Below are 21,038 nucleotides of genomic sequence, written 5' to 3'. Positions count from 1 at the left end.
ACACTGTCAAGGACTAAAAAGTCAAATAGTGCTAAATGCTTGTCTTTACCGAAGGAACATGTAAAAACAATTATAACTATGAAGGTCAAGAAGGAAATATAATTTTAAATCAATAATTTAACGTAATATCAAACAGGATCATTTTTAACAAATTTATAATCAAAATCACAAACGACAGCGACAAAAGCAATAAAATGCAATGATAAAAAAATACGAATGACTAAGTAGATTTGTATTTTTTCCATCATTCTCAAGTTATTGGCTAAATACACTCATCAATTCATTTTCAAATTAAACACTTGTTTTTTTAATTGCAAATTGTCAGAGTCCGAACAGGAAGATATATCAAAATACACATTAGTTCCTTCCAAATCTGAAAACTTTACAAAAATTGACTTCATAATTTTAGCAAATAACGTCTTTGAACTAGTGGGTAAAAAAAAAGAGTAAAATTCTTACTACAAATAGACAGAAAAACATGTGCTGTAGTGTATCTTTAACCTCAAGCTAAAACTTATCATGTATTATTTCTTTCTTGAATAACATTCAATAACAAAATTTAACAGTTGGATATTCTGGAATAAAATGATGATATATTGACTATAGAACTGCATGAACCAGGTGTGTGAGTGATGACAAATAAAGACCTGACAATTTTGTAGAGAGTTGGGAGATTAAATTGAATGAGTTCTCAAACTATTATACAGAAAGGGGGGATATCAAGCTTAAAATCGCTAAAATCAGCGTAAGAATTCTCACATCCCTGATAAACAGATAAAACATTACCTCTTGGAAGGGTGGGGTGTCTGTATTAACACATTTGGCTTTTGAAAATGAATTCACAAAAACCTAGCTGATTTTAACCCTTACATCCTTACTAGTAATATATCATGCAACTATCGAGTTTCACAATACAGGTCAGTCTAATTTGTATGATTGTTATTATTAGAGAGTTTGAAGTATTAACACAATACATTTCAGCACAATACAGCTAACATTCTTTTTTTTTAATGTAGAAATATGCAGTATTTCTGTTTAAGATAGCACCAAGAAAAATGAAAACATGCCAAACAAATGAAAAAAGGGTAATTCTTTTGCATCCATATGTGGACGATTTGTATAAGCAATTTACACATGTAAGTATAGCAGTATAGCAGATAAGTGACTATTCTGAACTTTATATTTGACTGTATAATATATTTAAAGGACTTCATAATTATATCACTATAAAAGCACAGACTAGTTGAAGCAGTACAGTTTCATTATATAATACACTGCTCTAAAGCTGAAACCAGATTTGAAAGTCCTATCAAAATTAAAACTAAACTTATGTTATTATTATTATTACTTATTATTTGTACTGCGCTTTTCCCATTAAGCCCAAAGCACTTACAATGAATTGATAAGATGTAATATATAAAAAATTACAAAGTATGAAAGAGATGAGTTTTTAATGACTTTTTGAAGATTGCTAATGAAAGAGACTGTCTAATTATTAGTGGCAGGTCATTCCAGGATTTTGAAGCCGACACCGTAAAAGTTCTGTCACCAGCTAATGTACGAGTTAATGAATATGTGAGGCGAAGGTGATCACTGGCCGATCTAAGAGCTCTAGTTGGTGTTAAAAGACTCAAGCAGTTACCTAAATACTGTGGAGCCTGTTTATTCAATGTTTTGTAGACAATCAAGAGTAATTTGAACGTAAATCTCTGTTTAAAAGGAAGCCAGTGAAGAGAATTAAAGAGTGGTTGGGAAGGATGATCACGGGAAACCTGTAAAATTAATCGTGCTGCCCAATTTTGTAGTCGTTGAACACGGACTAATTGATTAGAGGGATTTGTAGAAAGGAGCCCATTGCAATAATCGATACGAGACAGAACCAATGAACGAACAGCATTGTGGAAGGCAGACTGGTCATTTTGTAGTCAAAATCACAAGAAAATAAATATTGGTATCAGTTACCCAGCTAGAAAATAAAGAAAAAGTTATATGAGAGCCCTGATACCGGAAAGGCCATGGGGCAGAGCCAACTCCTTCACATTTTTCACAAGTGTAGACAGAGTTTCATCATCAGAATTGCAGTCTAGAGTTCTCAGAAGATGTTTCTAGTTTGGTTACTTGAACAGTTCAAAACCAGGGCACACTATTAAAATCCAGTCACTACCGATTCAACTGTCATGTCACCAAATCAGATCACATCTGCGGTGTTCAGGGAATTATCAATGACCCATCTGACAAGCGTGTCGGCCCCTGGATCCAACCTATGTGTAGAATGAAATAATATACAAATCATCTGTTTGTTTTCAAAGTTTTTTTGTCAATCCAATATCAAGTTTGTAGGATAGCAGACTCAATATTTTAAATTGCCATTACCAAACAAAAACCTGCTCAGTCAGTATGGTACTAAAATTACAGCAAATATTTCAATTAGATGTTTCCAATTTATAATAAAGTTTCAGCTGAAAATATGATCACATGACAAATTTTCAATGCTCTAGGGCAGTACACCAAGCATTTGTCATAATGGGAATAATGCTCTTTTACAGCTTAGAAATACATGTATATCTGCTAAATTATAACATATTTCAAAATTGATATTTCCTGGTTATAACTCTGAGTCAACGTAGTTTTATAACTTCATTGTTTCCTAGATTTGCAATTGAAATTCATTTTGGTAGTGAGTGAAAATCAATGGATTGCTTATACTGACAGGATGTCATGTGAGGAACACTATGAAAATTCTCACCTGGAATTGTATCTGACCATCAGCATTGTTAAATAGCAAGTGTACCAGTTCCAGGACTTCTCTCGTTTGTTCTCTGAAACATCGCTTATTGTATATACTGCATCTGAAAAAAAATGAAAATATCTTCATCATCATGATTATGATCAGATCTGAGGTGCAGTTATTAATGTAGATTATTTCATTTTCTGTAAAATGTCATAGAGACAAGGGCGAGGAAGTGGCCACCAAACAACAAAGTATAAAGCTCTATCTACATTAGATGTAGACTAAGTTTGGACTTAATAAGATGATTTATTTAAAACATAAATCCCCAGTAATCCTTGGTTTAACTAAGGACTCAACTTATTTTCCCACATGGGTTGGCCACTAACTTTACCAAATTAATTCATGATCTCAGCATTCACACTGTTATTTATTTATAGAGAGCCCCGGGCCCCCCTGCGGGAGGGGGTTATCTTTCCATTACATATGTTTGAAAGTACTTCTAGGAAATTAGATGACTTAACTAAAGTAAAGCAGACAATAGAATCTATGTATTCATTTGAGATTTTTTTAAAGGAAATTTGTTGCAAATACTATTCATGTGGGCACTTGGGAAGACAAGAACATAACGAGTACGAGTTAACGCAATCACAATGCAATTCTTGTAAATTAGTCTAGATCTAGGACTAAACTAGATATTAGATGATTATTCCACCAAATCCTCGGCCTTCATTAAATCTATTTTGTCTTGATTAATGTCATAAAATATTCTAACCCTTATGGCTTGACTAAACTTACATTCAAGTTCAATTGAGTGACAAAAAAGGACACGCAATACTCCGTTCAATTTTTACTGACACGAAAATAAATATGTGGGGCAACGTATGTAGAGATTGGATGTTATTTTAAGGATTTTTTCTATCAGAGACGTTTAAAAAGGGTTGAAATCACTCGAAATGACTTTAAAGGCTGCATTGCATTTATTTCATTTCCTACATTTACAAGAAAACTCACCATTTCATGGTCTTCGGCTGTTCCAAACTGTAAATATTTGCCTTCCGTCACTTCGTGAAAAAACTTCTGAGTGCAAAGCGTATTCGTTTGTTTTCACGTATTGACGGCTGCTTATCCGTCACTTCGTGAAAACAAGAAATCCTTTTACCCGGTAATTTCTTGAATGTCATGTCGTCATAGCAACGTAATTAGACATTTTTGTGATCTGAAACTTTTTGAGGTTCAAGATATAAGTCATAGATGTCCAAAAATGCAAAAAACTCAAAATTGAAAAAAATGCAATTTTCCTCGTATCCGTCACTTCGTGAAAACAGGGACGATTAGATGAATGGTGTTTTTGTGAATAATTATTTTATAGTAATTTTCAAAGTCAGCACTGCTGCTATATAGAATGCATGCGAGACTGCCAGAGTCGCTCCACTTGTTGTGACAAGAGTTCTGACACCCACCAGAATACCGATTGTCATATCTCTGAGAAAACACACACTTTCGGGAAAAGGCAATGTTCAGAATACCGCCCCTGAACAAAAGACATACTTTCAATTTTTCTTCGGCTCAGAATCTTACCGACGATCGGTTGTCCAGGTTCAGGAATTATTGACAAAGCCCTCTTGCCTGTGTACCATGATTGAACGGGCATTTTCAATAGATTTTCTGTGTTGTATAATCCGTCCAGGTGGGTGTTTCATAAAGCTGTTCGTAAGTTAAGAGCGACTGTAAGAACGACTGGTGATCCTTTCTTGTGGTAAACGGTATATACATTGACGATAATTAAGCGCGTAGAAAGGTTTACCAGTCGTTCTTAAAGTCGCTCTTATCTTACGAACAGCTTTATGAAACGGCCCTCAGGTAAAAAATCCCTATGGTTGAAGAATTACTGTACTTGCTACAAGACTCATTTTTATAAGCAATTATTTGTGTGTGTTTTTTTTTTTTTTGGGGGGGGGAGATTTTATTTCATCCGACTGCTAAGAAAACATGAATGCTTGTATAAGCAAGCAACCAACCAGAAGACCGACATCTTAAGTTCCTCTCCGAGAGACCTGGTAATGAGGATCAATGCCTTAATACGAAAGCCCAAAGGGCACCAGCGCATGCACAAGTAGGAATCGAACCGGGTCACCGGAATCCGAAACCCTGGCTATACCGACTGAGCTATGATAATCCACTAATATTATTGATATATGTTAAATATTGTATTATGTTTATTTGTATTATTGTGTTCCTTGTGGAAATAGATTGAATCAAATTGATTGGTACCTTCCACTAGATAGCACTTCATATATGCAAATTGATTACGTTGATGGTCATAATGATAATAGTATATATAATAGTAGTATATATGGATAACCCATGGTTTATGTACAAAGTAAACAAATAAATCTATTATCTCGCTTTTTGTGGCACACCCCTGTTTGCATAAAGCTCCTCGGTAGTCTACGATACTGATAGCTTTCAAATAGAATATGAAATCAGAGTTCTTTAGCATGAACCTGGAAATAGATAGGTTCTAACTCCGCTAATTGCACACTCTAAAAAATATTTGGGTAAAAGTGCTCCATGAGGGTAATTATGTGTCCAACCAACATTGGGCATTTCTTTTGGGCATTTTTACCAATCCTGTGCGATGAAAGTTTTGCCCACTCTAAAGTAATTGCTGTTTATCTTTTAACATTACTGGACAATATGCTCCTCCCGCCATTGGGTAAAATACTGCCCCAAATTGGTTGGACACGTACACAGCAAAAACTGTGGTGTTAACCGGTGTACATAGAGGACCACACCAGTTATTTTACACCGGTGTTAAATTGATGGTATTAGTTTTACACCTAAAGGTGTTATTACAACACCTTTTGTTGTTACATTTACTCTCTTTTGTGTTATGTTTAATCTCTAGGGTGTAATTGTAACACCTCAGGGTGTGGTCCTCTATTAACACCAATTGGTGTCAGTTTTAGCACCGCAGTTTTTACAGTGTAATTACCCTCATGGTGGTAAAAAAATTACCCAACATACCCTTTGAATACAGTGCAAGTCAAAGTTATAGATACAACGTCATTAAATAATGGAAGCTGTGCTGTTTTATAATGAATAATTGTAAAAGAATGATAGGGAGCGGTACAATTCACAGTCAGATTCTGTGTTCAACCTGTCATAGCTATATTATGATACAGCTTAGAAGGGCTTTAGCGCGATATTGATAAATTGAGTACAGCAAAAATATCCTTAGGCAAAACGTTCAATTATAGTATATATCGGCAGAATAACGAACTTGTGATTAATCATTTTGGGGTTTTTCCGCAGTAGTCTATTTGGAAATAAATCGTTTTATTTATATTAGAAAATCCTGAATGAATAAAATGTGTATGATCATTTACATACCAATTCATTGATCTATACTCTTATCATGTACGTTTCAGTGTATTACCGTCCGGAAATGTGTAGTAAATGTTTGTACGCCATTTTTTTATGATGACTTTCAGTATGAATTCTAATTTATTCCATCGAGAAGGAAATGTATTATTTGCTCATACTAGACCTGCTCACTGATGCGTTGTATGCATGGACGAATTTAAGCAATACCTTCTCTATTTTTAGCATCTAATTTCTCAGATTACCCAAACAACCCCCGCCGCCCCGTTCGCTGGTTCATCTCAACCAGATGTCAGAGCATTAATCAATGTTGAAAATGAATACGTCTAAGTGGAAGCAGCGCAAATGTCATGTATTCTATTGTCTGTCTTCTTATCGCGTAGTCTGCAGTGTACGTGTTTGTGGATAGTCTATTTCAAGAAACATTTTAAGTACGCATTCCATTAACGACTGTGTCTACTAATAAAACAAAAAAAGATACCAATTCAATAAAGGACATAGAATAATTCTGGGTTTAATGTCTCGTATGGCAATCTTAAACAGAAAATAAATCTTTAGAAGAAATTGTCAATTCTGAAACAGCCGTTATCGTGCACGATTCAGGTAAGCCGCTTCAATGTAGTCCATTCTAATGAATAATTCGAGTACGAATTTGAAGGCTACGTTGGAGTATGCCTCTTCTATTATACATTAATGTGTATTTTCCGCAAAAGGCAAATGCGGCAGTCCGATGTTTTCAAAGTATGTCTTTCTCTATCAAACGGAACCAGCGAATATTTCTGCACTTATTTTGTTTATGACTGCTACGATTTTATTTTTCTGATTTTTTTCCCCTTCAAATTTTTTTTGAGTTAGAAAAAAAAATGGCGGGAAACTTCGTGAGTGGGTGACAGGTTTAGAGCGGGAATTTCACTGGAATTACAAAAGCTCATGTCCTGAGCAAAATGTGAATTCGAGCATATTTGAAGCGTAATTACAGAGCTGTGGGACAAGCCAGAACCACGGGGAAGATGTGAGGAGCGACCCGGGATGTCAAGGCGAAGAAAAACCGAGACCTTCGACGTACGAGCCTTCCATAATGAATTATTTATCGGGGACTGATTACGCATTTGAAAGACTGAATTTTAAAAATTGCATCCAAATACTTTAAGATTAAAAACTGCATTTTGTTGAGAGGACGATGCAAGAATTACTCTTTTAAAGCGTTTCTTGATAGTGTTTTTGTATGAACTCGGGACAAGGAGAGGAGCTTATTCATATCTCTCCGTCTGTCGTTAGAAATGTGAAATGGCATGTCCGGGCAATTCTGCACCTAATCATGATTTTACTCTATATACTTATTCCTCATATATTTTTTTCCTTCATGGAAATTCATTTACAGACCATTCAACTTCCCTCAATATTTCAAAATGCTTGCTGGATAAACGTGAACGCTATAGCGGATATGGATTGTCATGACACGCCTGAACTCTGGCGGTGACCCGCTAGTGTAGGTCCCATGCCAGGAGATTCTGCAGAGTTGGTGTGTGTACCATGGACCTACAATTTTCTCCGTGACTAATCTTAAAATATCCTTTACTTATTCGTAAATTGGACATCATGTTGACAGATTCTCACTCAGGTAAAAGACAGAACTACAGAACTGCGTGTTGGTAAATACTGAACAGGCAAACTCGGCTTGTAAAGATTTTTTGCCTCCTGTTGAGATTTTTTTTTCGGAACAAGATGGCGCCGACTGACATTCACAAACGTACCCATCAGAGGCAAGCGCAGCAGACCGCCAAAAGCATCGGGTGGGACGCGGTGAAGAGTAATCTATAACGTGTAACCAGGTAAGTAAAATGCATTTTTATTTACTTCTGTATTTCGAAACAACCTTCTGGATTCAGATTGGGACATTTGAACATGTTTATTTTAATTTTTCTCGTTTGCGACGGTGTCATTTTGCAATCATGAAAGCCTAAATGACGAAATAACACCTGGAATTTCTGGACGAATCAGGTTAGTTCTGTAGCCTCAGTCTATTGCAAGTCTGTGGCCATGATTAAAACCAATAGGTATACCATGTACACCCTTAAAATAGTAGGGCCAAAAAATTTCCAACGTTTAACCAACCATGGGCATCATACTGTTCACACAAATATTGGTTAAAATCTGCCCAAATTGGGTAATAAAAACTAATAATTGGGTAATAAAACTAGTGGATGATAATTGCCCAGAATATATATATATATATATACACTCTAAATTACTGGGATTTAAAATAAAGTCCAGATGGACTGTAGTTAGGGACCAATCATTTCCTGGATTTAGTTTTAATCCTAAAGACTTAAATTTAAATCTCAAATGATTTAGACTTAAATATTTCGAGATTTAAAAATGAATCTTAAGGATTCAAACTAAATCCGGAATTCAATTGGTCCCTAACTACAGTCCATGTGGACTTATTTTAAATCCCTGTAATTTAGAGTGTGTATATATATATATATATATATATATATATATATATATGTATATATATATATACATATATTACCAACATACATTACCCAACACAGTGGACATTATGTTGCCCAACATTTTAAGAATGTAGGCCTTTTATTATTACATGGATTAAATAGAACAACCAACAAATGAATAAGCAATTAAGCACATTATTCAAATAGGCCACAAGGCTTACACATGATGATGGTTTTGTAAAGTTAGGCACCATGCCCTCTCGGATTTTTTTTTAACCAACCCAGTATCGGGTTGGTTATAGCCTACCAAAATGTTGGTTGATAAAAATATTTATCCATTTTGCATGAAGTTTTCCTTTTAACCAACTGTTCATAGGTTCCTAAGTTAACCAACCTAACGTTTCTTTTTTTCTGAGAGTTTACGAAACCAAAAGTGGAAGTGCCATGATATGTTAAGTGTTGCAAACCCTTGAAATAATTAGTTTATGATCGTAAATGCATTCTAAGAAAATGTTTATTAAACAATAATAATTAACATGGTTAAAGGGAAACATTTACCATGTTCATGGTCACATAATAGCAGATAAACGTCTATACAATATTGCTCTGAAAATTCACCCTTAAGGAAAAACCTAAGACACTAATGCTTACATTATATTAAACTGGAACTACTGACCGAAATAACGATACAAAATCAAAATCTCGAATGTTGTCTGAATACAGTTAATCGTCTAAATAGTTAACGTAAACAATAGTTTACTCAGCTCATAGTCCAGCAAAATGAAAAGTAAGCAATTCACATTTATAACCAAGAAAATGCATTGCATAAACTTTTTTTTAAAGAGAAAGGATTAAAACCGAATTTGGGCCCCATTGTTGAATCAAAACGATAAAACTCTGTAATAGCAAACAACTCAAATAAGCAAATCATCTTGTCAGGCAATGAACCTTAGATTTTTTGTTGCTGATAAGCTAGAATTCAAATACAGAAAAAAGATAAATAGGGCTAGATTTTTTGCTCAAATTTAGAGTTTTTAAGATATGAAATTTATAAATGGGAGCAAATCTGATAGGTTTTTCATGCTTAATCATATTCCGCTATGAAGTAATAATCAAAGTATATAATTTATGAAAAACAACTTTAATTTGGATTTGAGATATTTGGAATATACACCTAAGTAAAAAAATTAACAAAAGCGAAATCTTTTTATTTTGTTTTCAGTAGATATCATTGTCGCATTACTCGAATAAATCAATGATTCTCAGTCAAAGAGAAAGATTAATTCCAAACAAAGACATAATGGAACATAATATGACAAACAATAATTAATGCACAAATGAATAAAAAAAGTAAAAATGGTATGATGAACAGTGGAATGCAGACTGTATCCAAATTACTTGCAGATATAATTCTCTTTAAACAATATTATACAGGAAAAATTTCTTAGGAGTTCCTTTATGTGAAAGAAAACGAAACTGCGAAACGAACGCACTGTCTGTTTGGTTTGTAGGTCCTTTTATCTGTTCATTTTACAAGAAATATCGTAATCGAATGCAGTTATTTTGCGAATTGACATTTGGCTACACCAATTCAAACCTAATTTACAGTTTAATTCATTTTGTTTGTTTCAATTTCCAATAGTTATAATGATTTTATTCATTATTAATACTCTCGCGGGATGATTAGGCCTATGCTATTTCTCGTAGGGGGTCCTTGTTTTGCGTAGGAGTCATCTATTGTACACCGTGACATGTCGGTAAACATATTCAACATAAGTGCGTAAACTTACTGGAAATAATTAGTAAACATAGACAATGTAATAATGCAACAGCTTGTAGTGTGAAGCCTACTACTAAAATATTTTAATACATTGTATATACCAAATAATGACATCCTAACTGAGTACTACGAAATGACAACTAGAGCATATTAACATCTAAAACACAAACCATGCGAAAGGTTAACTGATTCAATCAGCTGAAACAAAGGAACAAAAATCATTTTCTGTGTTTGACTTGTCTGATATATCTGACTTATATTATAATGCAGGTTGCACATGACATGCCTTTATTGCAGCACTCGATTATCTCTTATTTCTTTTCACCTTTGACATTGTAACCCACAATGCACTGCGATCCTCGTGAAGTAGTAGGAGTGAACGCGATATTTGCTTTAATACATTGCTCACCTTGATCTACCCTACTTGACTTTCCAACGTCCTCTTTTATTCTGATTCAAATTTTACCTTATTCGGAAGAGGAATGGGGGTATACACACACATACAAACCCTCACACACACCCAAGCGCACAACAATCCCGTTCTGTTCGTTACCCCCCCTTTTTTGCCCTTTCAGTACTTTTTCCTTTCTTTTACTTTTTTTTATACCATGCCCATTTTGTTATCATTTGATATTATTAGTATAATTATTATTATTATTATCATTGTTCTTATCATATGTATAGAGAGAGGGAGAGTTCTGAAGAACATCCATTTAAAATGTTTCTGCCATTCTCGATTACCATTCATTTAAATTACATATATAAAAAAAGAGTTACAAAAGCTAGTTGTAGAACAAGTGATTTTTTTACACTTATGTATAAAAAGTAAACATATGAATTATGAATTAATAATGTTTTTCATATCAATCGTCGATTTTTTTTTCAACACAAAGCATTAAAGTTTGTATATAGTTTCCCATATAAGGACCCACACACACACGCCCACTTTAAAAAAAAACATTTCCAAGATATTCAGGGGAACAAGTATTGGTGAGAAAAGCATATCCCCATCCCACGCCATCACAGAGCATATACTTAATAAATGTCCATGTATAGAATTCTTTCTTATTGCAATACATACATTTATTCAAAAGAACCATGTTTAATATAGATTATCATGAATTTTCTTGTCAAATTGTGGGTTGGTTGCAATAAAAACCCGTTTTGATGTGAAATTAAGTTTTACTTTACTATTCATTGACCATACATTTATCCAAGTGGGCGTACAGAAGTTAATTACCTCCTCCTGCGCCAGTGCCTACTACGAGTCAATTTACTACATTTACGATTTCTAGATTTTTTTCTAAAGTATCTTTTTCTAATACATTTCTTACCAAGCCATAAAAATCTAGCATCTCAGCTTTAAGTTCATACCCCTTATCATGGAAATATACCCAAAATTATCAAACAAATTTATTCGAAACTTTATCCTATTTCTTTTTGTGAATTAGATAAAAGCGACACTTTCGTTAAAAGTAATTTCAACCTAATATAATTTTCGGTTAAATTATGCTTCAATGTTCGGCCTAAAATATCGATCTTGAGTTATTTCAAAAGAGTGACATTGGTAGGGTTTTGGAATGACAGGATACAAATATTTGATTTGGTAAAATCTATATCAACCGTGTGAGATCATTTAAAACAAAGATTTTTTTATCATAGTCCTTTTCTCTAAAAGGTGTCCCTTATTCAAATCTTTAATAATGGATTTCTAACGCTTTCAATCATTTTTACTAGATAATATCATATTGATAGAGAATTCTTTATTTATCTTGTGTATGGGTGTATGTGCATAAGTGATTTCAGCCTTTAAAGATTAATTTTGCTTATTCAATATTCCATTTCATTTTTCTGTAAGCCATACCATCAAGATGAACATTAACTTTCTCAAAGCGAATTCAAGATATGAAATAATTAAAAGTAGACAGTGAAAAACGCTTTAGGAAATAACAGTTGCAAAGTTTAAATCAGAGCTCCCACGAATATACTAGTTCGTAGTTACTTCATGGACAATTTTGGTCAAATGACCTTTCATTTCTTTCAATATGATAGGCAGATTTCAAAGCAAGATATTACGTAAGCTTGCCTTACATAGCAGGATGAAGAAATTGAATAGACCAGGTGACTAGAATAGCACACCAATGAACACTTTATGAAGGTATTTGTTGCATTCCTACTTTGAATGCATATCATAGCATGTTGCACGATGTTCTTGGCAAACTGTGAAATACCAGTCGTTCGTGGACGCATTGTTGTTTTTGTGGATGTAAATGAAAACCACAATTCAAAAGAATATATGAATAATCAAGACATCAAAGTTGGTGCTTACCTCATTCAATTTTAAACCACCATGTCACTTTAGTAAAAGTGACCTTCCTCTGATCATGCGTAGAATCTTTTGATCATGCGCAGAAAGGAACTACGAACTAGCTTATAAGAGTCCGTATAGTTTTGGCATCTGCAAGTCTCTTACCGACGAATTAACATATTCTCAACCTCTTTTATTAAATTCTTCTTTTGTGGCAGAAAAGATTTTCAGTATTAGTCCATATATGTATATGTTTACATATTTTTTTCGTTATTTCTTTTGTCTCTATTCCCCGCCCCCCCCCCTCCCGCTCTCTCTCTCGCTCTATGTATGTTTGTATGTATGTATACATACTCAATGTTCTTCAGTGAAATCTATCTTTGGAAAAAACAATCGTAAAGAGAATAATTACAAAGTTATCGATGTGTCAGAACGAATAATGGTAAAGAAAGGGTAGATGTCAATATATGCTTACATTAATTATTTTGATATCATTCTCTGAAATTATCAAAATCAAGCTTTTCTTGTATTCGAAAGTGCATGTAATTGACTTTATGTTCTGTAACTCTCATCATGAAATATGACATTGAAAGTCTAGACGGCAGCTTCCAACTGACATTGGACTTTATTTTTGTAAAAGGGCGTATGTTACTTTACATAGGGGCGTGTTGTGATTTCTAATTATCTATCCAAATCACCTGTTAATATGCAACAATATTTTTGGAGGGTTGTTGCCAAAGCACTCATCAACCGTTTCCTCCAATCAATTGAGATAGAGAAGTGAAAGAAACACACACGCACACACCCTAAAACCCCCCTCAACCCCGTCCACAAATAGCCACTCTCACCCACTCACCCAACCCTATACAAACCCACAATTTCACACGCACGCACGCACTCCCAGACTGCGCACTCGCGCACCCCAACTTTGCACGTGCACACCTACCCAACTCCCCCCCTTTACACACCGAGCATGGGGGAACGCACACCCACAAACCCAATACGCACACACGCTTACCGGTTGGTCACATACACACAGACACCCACCACCCACACACATACGCACACACACTGACAACCCCATTTACTTTGAACCCCTCTTTCGATTAACGTGATCAAAAGAAGCAATTAATCAAAACACTTTCTTTGCTAATTTTGATCATAAACTCACTGGAGGGTCCATGGGAGAGGGCACAGCAGGATCGTCCCCCCCTTTGATAGGCACAATTACATTTTTAATGTAAAAAATGCTGTTAAAACACAAGTGTGCCCCCCTCCCATTGAAGTGAGGATCTTTTTTTTCTTGCTTCTCATTTTTTTAAGGAAATGAACTCAATTTTTGGTTTAAAACTTAAAACTTTTTTTTTGTGGGGGGGGGGGGCTTGTCAAAATTTTCCTCGGGAAAATGTGCCCCCCTCCCCATTGGAAAATCCTGGATCCGCTCTTGCATAAACTTATTCTACCTTCCCTTTGATTACTTGGGTATTTAGGGTTAATTTGTTATTTCTAAATAAGTTACCACAATAATGGATATCATCCCTTTTTAGTTTTTTTTTCTTTTTTAGTGATTCAGTTCGTTTTTCCCCTGCCAGGCGCAGGTGACACCTGACAAGTAATAATAACAATGATGATGATAATGATAATAATAATAATAATGATGATGGTAGTAACAATGATAAGTGTATAAGTACTGAAAGAAAGTATGTCATTGCATTTCTTGCATACAGTTTTGTGTCTGCTATTACAGTTTTTTCACGTTATAAACCAGGCTGTGAGGAAGGGAGCCCGCGAAAAATCGGTGAATAAATTATCATTGGCAAAATGCATTCACTTTCAAGTTCTTGATGATCTATAAATCTTTGCTTTAACAACCATAAGAGCAAAGTACTCGATCTAAATATGGCAACACACCCGTAGTAAAGAAAGGGAGTTCATCATAATAACGGAAAGAAGTGGCTTTTTACCTCAAGTTTTGCTTTATTATATATTCATATTTCATTGGAATTTTCAGCATGGTTTCTTTTCATAGAATTTTTATTTTATTTTATTCAAGTTAAAGTATGTTTGTTTATTCATTATTTATGCTTTTATTTATTTATTCATCTATAACTCTTCGTTTAGTATGGTGGCTCCATCAGAAATTGGTATACTGTTGTCCTCGGAGGCCCTAAAACAAAATTACAAATATAACACAAATATTAATATGAAGAGTAAAATGCAGTGTGAAACTGAGACAAACAATTCAAACAGATAAGATAAAAACATAAAACAACACACATGACCCTCATATTGATGAAGGCAAGTAGCGCCAAAATAAAAGATTAAATGATGAATCTGACTGGGCATTTCTTAAAAGATAAGGAATTTTCGTTCAAATGGATGCACCAGTGAAATAAAATCTTTGTTCACCCATTTTAGTCTTTTGGTAGTATAGTAAAGGCCTGGTATAGAAATGGATTATTGATAATATACATGACTGTCCGCCAGTGGCTGAAATATATATGTATACATAGCATAAGAACACAATAAGACATAATGCAAAGAGTAGATTAATAAAACAAAGTGATAGGCATTCGATACATAGATTACACAGAACAAATATATTCAATATAACAGATTAAATTACATAAAGGAGTTCTGAGTGTAAGTGAAGTATAAATCACACTAAATAAAATATTGCATAAATAAAAAGGAAGAATGCATTTGATGACATCAACTGTTTTTTAAAGAAAATCATATTCATCAGGTCGAATTCAATGTAATTATAGATCAGATATTAAAGATTGATAGCTGGTTAATGTATGTGGCCGTAAGGTGTTACATTATATGAAGTAAATATAGGAAAATCAATGAAATGATAGATTAAAGAAAACACATCAATGATAACATGGTTAACACAAAATTGCAAATGCATTTAGGATTGTTTGAAAATATTCAACAAGTAAAGGCTGGAATTTGGTTTAGAAATGCAAAAAATATAACTTTACATTTGAAATAATTCCATCTATAGGAACCAATTTCAGTGCATCTAGATTATTCTCGAGTCAGGGGTCTCAGACTGGTTCCCAGAATTGGCTTGTCATCTTTTTTAATTGTTGAATTATTACATCTTGAATATTTTGAGAACATTTTGACCAACATTACATAAATATTCAAGTAAAGGTAAATATAAATTCATTTGCAAGAAAAAAATATTTTCATAAATTATCTTCTTGAAGGACTAAGTAAAGCTACCCTTGACCTTATTATTTTTTGTTTTACTTGTGTTTGTTAGATTTTCTTTCCAATTAAATTTTGGATCTAGCAAAACTCCTCAGTCATGTCAGTATGTGTAGTTCTGTGAAGTTTGCAGTTGTTCATGTCTAATGCAAATATTTTTTTTTCTTCCGAATTTGGCCCATTTCATTTGTGAACCAAATAACATTGACTCCTTTTTCTGTGCATTGAATTTGACGTAGATCTCTTTTACCAACTAATATACTTGTTTTAAATAATAATAAAAAAAATACTGATTCAATTTCTTCACTACTTTGAATACTTGGGGAAAACCCCTGAAAAGTACCTTCTTCGTATAACATCACTTTGCCCCCTTAAGGTACCACCTTAATAAGGTCACCTATCATCTTATTGAACAATACGGACCCAAGTTGGCATCATGTGGTATACACCTGACTCAGAATCACATTTCCTAAAATCCACTAATCGATTACTTGAGTATTCTATAAACTAATGGATTTCTTTTCCAAGTATACCATATTTTCATAGCATTTTCTTTGAGCAGTTGCTGATCTACTAAATGCATTTCCAATCTTTTACGTAAATAGTGGGATTTAAAGAATCATCTGTGTAAAATAATTTTTTAGGCTCGGTTAATGCCCTCATATAAAAATTTTGCTGTTATTTGTTGAATATTTGCAATACTTGAACACTTTAGGGTGTGTATGTATGTATGATGTACCGTCAAATCCCCCTGCTTGTAATAATGCAAAAGTTCAAGCCTGCTTTCTCCATTCCGGGACCCGGGGAATTCTGGCGAGGTATAATGATCGGATTCGTTAAGCCCCTACCAAATATATATCTAAATCATTTCATTTTATTAGCCTTTTTTAACTCAAAAGGTATGTTCTTATATGACATTGCCACTGTAAAAGATGTAGTGCTAATTTAGCACTTTCAGTGATTGTATAGTGACTGCAATACGAGTGCTGACTTTCTAGTTCAAATTTAAAATCTTTCATTTTGTAATTTCTTTCGGGCATATCACTCTTTTTCCTCTTTAAAAGGAAAATTGTGGCCTTGTTTATATTCTTTGTATCCAATGATTATAGTGTTTATATAATGTGTCAATAGAAAAGCACCTTTGCTGTGTGTATCTCAAGTGATCAGTAAAAAAAAACTTAGTAAAACTTTTCAAAGTTCTTTTTCTTCAGCAGTGTACCCTCTCAAAATATCTCGTCAAAGAGTTTTCATTCTGTCGATATTCTTCTAATACTTTGCTGTTATAGGAGTAGAATGTGCATCGTCTGACTGCAATGACAAAATAAAAACTTACCCCTGTCTATATTCAAGATGTCGGATAACTCTTTCATAAAAACATATACCTATATCATGACCACTCTCGTATTTTTAACCAACCTATAAACTTGCTTAAGAATAAACTAGCTGTTGTTAAAACAAACTTGCCTGCAAATTGAGTTGGGATTTGTTTAACCGATAGTTGATTGTTTCATATTTTTACCAACGATAGGGCTGGCTAGAAAAATCAGAGAAGGGAAGAAATTACTATAGATCATAGGACAAAATTTAAAATTCAAAACTCAAAATATTGTACGTGCAAAATAAAAGTCGGATCGACTGATGTAACAAAAATAGTAGAATAGATGTATTATAAATCTAGAATATATGTAATATTCATTCATACAATGTTGGGGTAAATATCAATTATTATGAAAATACAACATTCACTTACAATCAGGTATTATTTATATTGTCAATTTATATGTAGTATTCATATGGACTTTACTTTGATTTTGCTTGAATACTCTATTACGTCATCCTAACACTAAAAATTAAAATATTAAATGTATAGTTACATGCCTATTCTACGGTACATTATTAACCATGTTAACGTCCAATATACCTAGGTAATGGTTCTGGTTTAAAAAGGGAAAGAAAGAAAAGACTGAGCAAAAGTTGCACTCAACTGCCTCTTAATCTATTCATTTCGATTAGTTTGATGAAAGATAGTTCAATATCACCTAAATATTCCTTTTTTTCTAATTCTCAGTTAAGTTTCTTGACAAAACAATATTATCATTGTGTCTTTATTAAAGCAACCTTATTAATCGAGGGATAGAAACTAAAGTGAGCACTACAGAAATATAAGATTGACCAACAGATTGATCCAGGTAAGATTTGTTTTGTTTTCGTTGTTTACAGCTCTTAGCCCCACCTTTCAGTCCAGTAACCTATTAGACATGTATTTGCATAGGCATTTTCAATGAAAAAAAAAAACTCGAAGGTATTACCCGGGCATACTTAGTCACTGAACATTCAAATTAATGAAGAATTGGAAATTGATATTTTTTCAATAAATGCGTGTAAATTGCCCAATAATTAAAATGTAATTTCCAGCAACATTTATATTTACAAATCGGCAAGATTTAATAAAAAGTGTAAAAGTTACCAGTTCTAGACGGTTAGTGAGGTGCGTTTCAACAGGGTTAGGTTCCCGTCAGGATCGATCCTACAGCCAGTCAATCTTTGCCTGACCTGCTAAAAATAATGACTGTTCATTGCTGCCATTCCTGATCAGTGGCGATTCGGGCATTTCATGGAACGAAAAGTCAGTAATTATCACTGACTATTTGTTATAAGCTACTCAAATCCTTCCTTGTTATTGGCTGTGAGTAAATTTTTCAATGAAAATTACCCACAAGGTGCTTCATGAAACACTAATCAGTACTGTTCGGACACGTGATTGTTTTCCACTTCATCCAACTCGTCGTAGACAGTTATGATAGGCCTAAACTTCTCGGGCAAATATAGGATCACACAGTAAAAAAGTTGTTTAAAATCTCATATCACGTTGTTTACTATATGTACTTTACAGTTGTTGTTTTAACAGTTTAAACAGCTATGCTTAATTCATGGAGAATCAATATTGACAATTAAACTTTGTTGCTTAAGATTTTAAACTTGTTTTAAATGTTTAGACAGCTGCCGTGAGGTTCATATGTACAGCACAGCGTTCTTACGTATATACTGCGCATGATGATTCTGTAGCGTAAGAGAGGCCTGTTTCAGAAAGAGGTGCAATTAAACACATCTTAATAATCATTTCACATGTCCTTATTGACCGTCTCTGATTGGTTGATAATCTAGTTGCGTTTGATTTCAAACTCGCACTTGTTTGCCAATCTTAATACAATACTAGACATGCTAGAACGGTCCGAATAGCACTGGCGTAGAGATTGGGTAGCTATGCGGGCTCTGACACCCCCTCCCTCCTTCAAAAAAGGTTATGTCTGTGAACGAACAATCAAAGGAGAAAGGTATAGAAAAAGCGTTGAAATATAATCATTGATTTTGTTGAATACTATGTAAATGTATATCAAAAATTGTATTTTTATTTCAGAAAGGCCAACATTTTTTGCTCGCTATCGACTTTTTTTTATAGATTTTTTAACATACGCCATTTGGTGAATGACCCTTCAAAATTTGTCTCATTACGCCACTGCCCCGGAGCCTCCAAAGTGATCATTTCCCAAACATTTTGATTATGCTGATTGGAAGTAAATGGCATATCGATAATAATTATAATGATTTTTTTCCGTGGGGATTGTTAGGGACAAAGAACCTCTATCGTTAAGGTATACTGAGCTATACTGGATTGTGCTTCATCTGTCATTTTTCACCAAAGATCTATGAATGAGTATTTAAATATGCCCTAAATATCGGCAATCTTAGTTATTTTACTGTTTGGTGAATCTTGTTACAAACTATCGAGGAATAACGAGGACAGAGATTTTCTTACCTTTACAAAAAATAACAGTCCATCAGGCAAAAGTAAATGTAAACTATACTCTAAATTACAGGGATTTAAAATAAGTCCAGATGGGCTGAAGTTAGGGACCAATCGACTTCTGGATTTAGTTTTAATCCTAAAGACTTAAATCTAAATCTCAAATGATTTAAAGTTAAATCTTTCGAGATTTAAAAATGAATCTTAAGGATTTAGACTAAATCCGAAAATCGATTGGTCCATAACTACAGTCCATGTGTACTTATTTTAAATCCCTGTAATTTAGAGTGTAATACAACAAACTTGATAAGATTTTTTGCCATCTTAAAGGACAAGTCCACCCCAACAAAAACTTGATTTGAATAAAAAGAGAAAATTCAACAAGCATATAACACTGAAAATTTCATCAAAATCGGATGTAAAATAAGAAAGTTATGACTTTTCAAAGTTTCGCTTCATTTCACAAAAACAGTTATATGAACGAGCCAGCAACATCCAAATGAGAGAGTCGATGATGTCATTCACTCACTATTTCTTTTGTTTTTTATTGTTTGAAATATGAAATATTTTGATTTTCTCGTCATGTCATGTGAAATGAAGTTTCATTCCTCCCTGAACGCGTGGAATTCCATTATTTTAACATTTTGTGCTTCAGGCAAGGAGGTCCTAATCGTCAAATTCGTAAAAATTGAAATATTGTATAATTCAAACAATAAAAAACAAGAGAAATAGTGAGTGAGTGAATGAGGTCCTAATCATCAAATTCGTAAAAAATGGAAATATTGTATAATTCAAACAATAAAAAACAAAAGAAATAGTGAGTGAGTGACATCATCGACTCTCTCATTTGGATGTAACTGGCTCGTTCATATAACTATTTTGTTAAAAATAAGCGAAACTTTGAAATGTCATAACTTTCTTATTTTACATCCGATTTTGATGAAATCTTCAGCATTGTGCTTGTCTGATTTTTCTCAATTGATTCAAATCAACATTTTTCTGAGGTGGACTTGACCTTTAAGAAAAGGGGAATGAGGATTTGCCTTTGTTGATTCAAAATGACCGACCGACCAATGAATTCAAAACAACCAGTCTGGTTATTTTCCATAATGATTGTCATTTTTTTTTTTTTTACTTGTGTCTGATTTAGGAAATCATTAAACCGTTTTCACAAAAAGAAAAATCATTAAAAACTGTTATCTATTGTGTTGTTTACCAAATTTTGATTTGTTATTTAATTTGCTATTTATTCATTCATGTTTTGATAGATATTTGGCGCAAAATAAATGCTGCGGATCATCATCTTCACCATTTACTTAATATGTCCTTTTATATCAATCAAGGAGAAGACC

General features: G+C 33.7%; 1 long non-coding RNA gene across 1 annotated transcript; it reads right to left on the bottom strand.

Annotated features, from left to right (window-relative positions):
- Nucleotides 1-1,712: 1,712 nt before the first annotated feature.
- Nucleotides 1,713-4,056, bottom strand: LOC121420682. The gene is made up of 3 exons (XR_005970797.1): nucleotides 3,743-4,056; nucleotides 2,747-2,849; nucleotides 1,713-2,261 (listed from the first exon to the last, which is right to left on the bottom strand). It is a non-coding gene; the product is annotated as an uncharacterized LOC121420682 (long non-coding RNA).
- Nucleotides 4,057-21,038: the final 16,982 nt, after the last annotated feature.

The sequence above is a fragment of the Lytechinus variegatus genome, chromosome 8 (genome assembly GCF_018143015.1).
Source record: "Lytechinus variegatus isolate NC3 chromosome 8, Lvar_3.0, whole genome shotgun sequence".
Lineage (NCBI taxonomy): Eukaryota > Metazoa > Echinodermata > Echinoidea > Temnopleuroida > Toxopneustidae > Lytechinus > Lytechinus variegatus.
Note: the sequence above shows the minus strand (reverse complement) of the source record. Positions and strands in the feature narration are given on the sequence as shown.